General features: G+C 51.1%; 1 long non-coding RNA gene across 1 annotated transcript; it reads left to right on the plus strand.

The window, feature by feature from the left end:
- Positions 1–2,407: 2,407 nt before the first annotated feature.
- Positions 2,408–4,990, plus strand: LOC139804283 (uncharacterized). The gene is made up of 3 exons (XR_011729320.1): positions 2,408–2,519; positions 4,078–4,147; positions 4,801–4,990. It is a non-coding gene; the product is annotated as an uncharacterized lncRNA (long non-coding RNA).
- The last annotated feature ends 325 nt before the right edge of the window (positions 4,991–5,315 follow it).

The raw sequence follows: 5,315 nt of genomic DNA on the forward strand, positions 1-5,315 counted from the left end.
CAGGGCAGGAGAGACCTGGGGAGGCCTCAGCAGCTGCAAGAGAACCCTGCAGGGAGAGCAGGGCCAAGCAGCAGCCCAGCACCTCCAGGAGCACTGGCGCCCACCCAGCAGCTCCCGGCACTGGAAAGCTCTCAAGTTCCCCCTCCCAGCTGACAGGGCACATCTTGCTTTGCAAGCAATCAGCTCCAAGGGGATCCCACACAAACTCTGCAGGGGGGATGCTCCCACAGGCCACCCGAGCATGCTGCCCGCAGCCCCTCACCGATTCTCCCTGTCACGGCAGTCGATGCCCCAAAATCTTGATCCACGAGTTCCAGAACCTCAGCCAGGACAGGTGACCGTGGGCAGCAGCGAGGTGCAACCTGTTCAGATCTTGAACCAGGAGCAGCTGGAGAGACACAGCCCAGCACAGCTCAGCACAGGAGCCACAACGGCAGAGTCGCCCCTAACAGCAGTTGCCAGGGGCAACGGTGGGTGGGGCCGAACCACCTGCGGGGGGGTTGGGGGGGTGGTGGGGGGGGAGGGGCCGAACCAATTCACAGGGGGAAGGGGGCTGAAGGAAAGGAAAAGCCTCCTTTAATCCTTAAACCTTGCATTGGTTTAAGCTTCAGCATTCATTCATTGCCACTACAGGTGACAATGGTCCCTTAAGTATCTGAGAGAAGCTGAGAAGCTCTCCCCCACCTCTATGAGCCATACAAAGAGCTGGTAGAGTTCTTCTCCTGGAGAGGCTTTTTCATAACCAATTCAAAGGAGTTGGTCTCTTTTCCCAGGCAACCCTCAGCAAGACAAGAGGGCACGGTCTCAAGTTGTGCCGAGGGAGGTTTAGGTTGGACATTAGAAAGAATTTCTTTACTGAGAGGGTGATCAGACATTGGAATGGGCTGCCCAGGGAAGTGGTGGATTCTCCGTCCCTGGAGATATTTAAAAAGAGACTGGATGTGGCACTCAGTGCCATGGTCTAGTAACTGTAGCGGTAGTGGATCAAGGGTTGGACTTGATGATCTCTGAGGTCCCTTCCAACCCAGCCAATTCTATGATTCTATGATAGAGAGGGTAAAATAACCCTTCTTGTGTAACCCAGTTCTTTTCTCTCACTTGTCATCTTCAAATGGCAAACTAGCTTCCTCTGACTGCACAGAGCTCACTGCAAAAGCTCCATTGCCATTGCACAAGTGCAGGGTGTTTCCCTAGACAAGTCTAACCCATAACTAGAGGGAAATGGACATCTAGAATTCTCCTGGCCTACCAGGAATTACTGGCAGGACACCTATCTTTTCCCTCACTCTGGGGAAAATGTCAACACAAATGTTAACTGTCACCATGCCACATGTGTCACACCAAGCTAGACAGAAAATCATCTTAAAAGTTCCCTGCTGCAAACACATCCTCTGCAGGCCCCAGCACCAGCCTGACCTTCCACAGGCAGCCCAGCTTTTGAGCAGCCAGCCTGAAATGAGCCACTAATGGCTGTAATTAGCCCCATTGCTGGGCATCAGCCAGGAGAGAATTTAAAGGCAACTTGCCTCAGGCACTGAGTCTCACTGGTGTCTGCTGAGCTGCCCATAACAAAACCCAAGCTTTTTCAAGTACTGCAGAGAAGTCAGGACACAGCTCCTAAGGAGGCAGAGAATCATACAATGGCTTGGGTTGGAAGGGACCTTAAAGATCATCAAGACCCAACCCCCTGCATGGGCAGGGACATCTCTCACTAGACCAGGTGTCACAAAGCCTCGTCCAACCTGGCCTTGAACACTTCCTCGGAAGGGCATCAACAACTTCTCTAGGCAACCTCTTCCAGTATCCTGCCACTCTCATGAGGAAGAAGGTTTTCCTAATATCTAACCTAAATCTATCCCCTTTCAGTTTAAAACCATTAATCCTTGTCCTGTCACTACTCTCTCTGGTGAAAAGCCCCTCCCCAGCTTTCCTGTAGCCCCTTCATGGACTGGAAGGATCTCTAAGGCCCCCCCAGAGCCTTCTCTTCTCCAGGCTGAACAGCCCCAACTCTCTCAGCCCACCTGAGAGAGGTACCTCTCAAAGCTTTTCTTATTCCTCTTTCCACCCCTGGCAAGATTAAGTTCTACCTGGGATGGATGTGGCTCTCCTGCCCTGCTCCCCAGCTGCTCCAACCACCTGTCTACTCCTCCTAGGGTACCTGCCCTTGCATCCCCCCTCTGCATGCTTCCTCCTTCATTTTGAGGGCTTTTACGAGCTGCTGGCTCATCCATGCCGCCCTCCCGGAGTTTTTCCCCGGCTGCGGGATGGGGAGAGTGGGGAAATGCCAGCTGCCAGCATGGCCCGGGAACCAAGATGGCCGCCGGGCAGCCCCCTGCATGCCCCGGGACTACAGCTCCCAGCATGCCCCGGGACTACAGCTCCCAGCATGCCCCGGGGCTCTCCTCCTCTCCTGCTGCCTGAGCCCGCCCGACCCCGGGGCTGCCCCGGCCCCCGCCCAGCTGGGAGGGGGAGCAGGAGGAAGGGGATCTGGGCAGGGAGAGAAGGCAGGAAAAAGAGTGGTGAGGAGCGGGAAAGAGATGGAGGGGAAGGGGGCAAAGAGGGGGAGAGGGAGGGAGGGAGGGAGGGAGGGAGAGAGAGAGGAGAAGGGCGGGAAGGAGGAGAGAGGGGGGATGGACAGAGAGTGGGCCAGGGGCGGGCCAGGGGCCTGAGAGAGACAGAAAAGGCCCCAGGAGAGGGGAGTGACAGAGGGGTGGGAGAGGGAGCAGGAGAGAGGGGAAAGGGTGAGGGGAGGGGCAGGAAAGGGGAGAGGCTGCAGGAGAGAGAGGGACAATAAGGCCAGGAGAGGAGAGGGAGGGAAAGATGTGGAGACAAAGAGAGAGAGAAACAGCAATAGCTCTGAGAAGAGGCAGGGAGGAATTGGGAAACGTTGAGAGGGAGACAGCCAGTGAAAGCCCAAACTTGTGGTGGGCAAACGAGAGAGAGGGAGGGATGAAGAACTGGGGGCAGGGAGCTGGGCAGAGCCCCAGAAGAGCAGTGATGAGCAGCTGGGCCAGGCCCCAGCACCCTGGGCTTTCTTTTCAAAGATGAAAGCTTGTTTTCATTTTTAGGGTTTGATTAGGGACTCTTGGTTTGTTTACCTGGTTTCTTCAGGTTGTTTTTTTGTTGTTGTTGTGCTGGATTGTGTTGTGTTTTCTGTCTTGAAATCATCATTTCTGGTCTGACACCTCTACAGCAGGGAGGGCAGTGTGACTGATAGTGTGGTCTTGCATATTTCTAGGGAGTCAGTGGAAATTTGTGGTTGGAGCCATCTGCGTCGCTTACCTTTGATTTCTTGAGTGTAAATCATGCAATGTTTTTGCTAAGGTGCAAAAATGAAATGGGAGAGCAGCTCTTCCTCTCTCACACACACACACACACACACCTTCCCCCAGCTGAAGATGAACAAATCAAATCTCTGGGGCTGTGTTCTTTTATGAAACGTGTGTCAGATACCCAGCCCCAGGGGACTTGTGCGCAGAGAATGGCTGCATGGGCCTGGGGCTTGCCCATCATCACCTGGAAGGGAAAAAGGAAAAACCAGGTGATCACTGGGGACTTGTTCCCAAGAATGTTTCTTTCTATATCCTCTTGCACTAAGAGACACTCAGACACCCTGAGCCATCCCCTCCCTTCACTGGCCCTGTGACCACCAAGCCCACTGCATCTCCCCCAGGCTGTTCTGCCATGGCTGGTTGCTGACAGGAGGGGACACGGGGAGGTGGCAGGCTGGGAGTGACAGGGGGGACATGGGGTGGTGAGGGTCTGGGAGAGTGAAAGGACATTGGGCAGTGATGGGCCCAGGGCTGCTGAGGGAGCCATGGCAGAGCCAGGGGGCTGCTGGGGGTTGGCAGTGGGTAGTGAAGGCCTGGGGGTGATGGGACACTGGGCAGTGACAGGCTGGGGGGCAGCAGGGACAGCAGCATCTTGAAGAAGAAAAGGTGGGGTTAGGGACTGAATTTTGTCTTCAACATGTTTTACTCTGTGCATCAGAAAACTAGTTTATACTCTGCTCTCACTACTTAAGGTTGGACACAAGTGCTTTATTTGGAGTTCTGATCACCTTTTTTGTTCTTCTAGAAGCCAGTCAGAGCCAGTGAGTGGAACATGAGGAAGGCAAAGGGAGCCAGTGAGTGGAACATCAAAAGCTGTATGTAAAATCACAGTCTTACACTTTCTATTGCAGCCTGCGTTTACATCCAAACAATGTACCCTTGTATTAATTTCCCAAACATTAACTTAAAGTATTTTCCAATAAAACACAGTCTTTGTTGTAAATGCAATGTATTTGATTCAGCATAGCAAAACTGTGTAATGCCATCATTTGCACAGGTCTTTTTTCCTATTTTTTTTTTTTCCTAATTTTTGAAAATGTTACCAAAACCCACTGTTACTGTTATCTGTTACTGTTATACTTGGTACTGTTTCTTACTTTCCACTCAAACCAACATATCCCAAACATTTTGAGGACACCTCTGTGCAGCTAAACAATTCCTTTTTGTGTCTGTAAATGCCTGGACATTTCTTCCTGAAGCTGCATAACTGAGGTGAAATTGTTTGGGCCCCTCTGAGTACATAAATGTCTTCAATAGATTGCTATCAGTTAAAGAATTGTTTCTCCCCAAGTTGGTATTCTGCAGTTCTGCATTTGATCTTTGGGCTTTGTCTGATGAAGCAGTTCAGTTGAATAGTTTGTCTGCACATGAAAATGCCAACAGCCCAGTGGACACATTCAGCACAAGATTGGAGCCCAGTGCCTTTGTGGGTAAAAGCTCTGTCATTTTTCTTCCCTTCTGCCTGCAGGACATGTTTGGATCTGGGTGACTTCAGGTTTGGATGCTGCTTCCATTTCCCAAAGGTTCAGCCTTTCTTCAGGATACCACCACTTGGAACTGACACTGGGAAAAGGGGCAGCATTTTTCTACAGCTTTGCAAACTCTGTCCTGCTGCTGCTAAAATACAGATAAGGAACACAAGGAAATACCTGACTGGTAATGCTCTAGATGTTGATTCCACCACCTGGGGTGGAATCATATGATGTGTAACTCTGCATTTCAAAATAGTCCTTCCAGTATAAAAAAATCACTAAGGGGTGGGATGTTTTTTTTTTTTGTCATCCTGATTTTAGGTATAACTGAATTTTCTTCACTAGAATGGGGTGAGGCATTACATTAACCCAGAGTTGTGGGGTCTGAGCACTTGAGAAGCTGTTAGAAGATCTGAATGTAGAAATTCATCAAGTGTGTGTCTGTGTTGTGTGAAGAATACAGCCTCTGCTGGTCATGGAGTGGTGTGTCATGTTTCAACTTGAAAACTTC

Source organism: Heliangelus exortis, chromosome 17 (genome assembly GCF_036169615.1).
Source record: "Heliangelus exortis chromosome 17, bHelExo1.hap1, whole genome shotgun sequence".
In the NCBI taxonomy this organism is placed as follows: Eukaryota; Metazoa; Chordata; class Aves; order Apodiformes; family Trochilidae; genus Heliangelus; species Heliangelus exortis.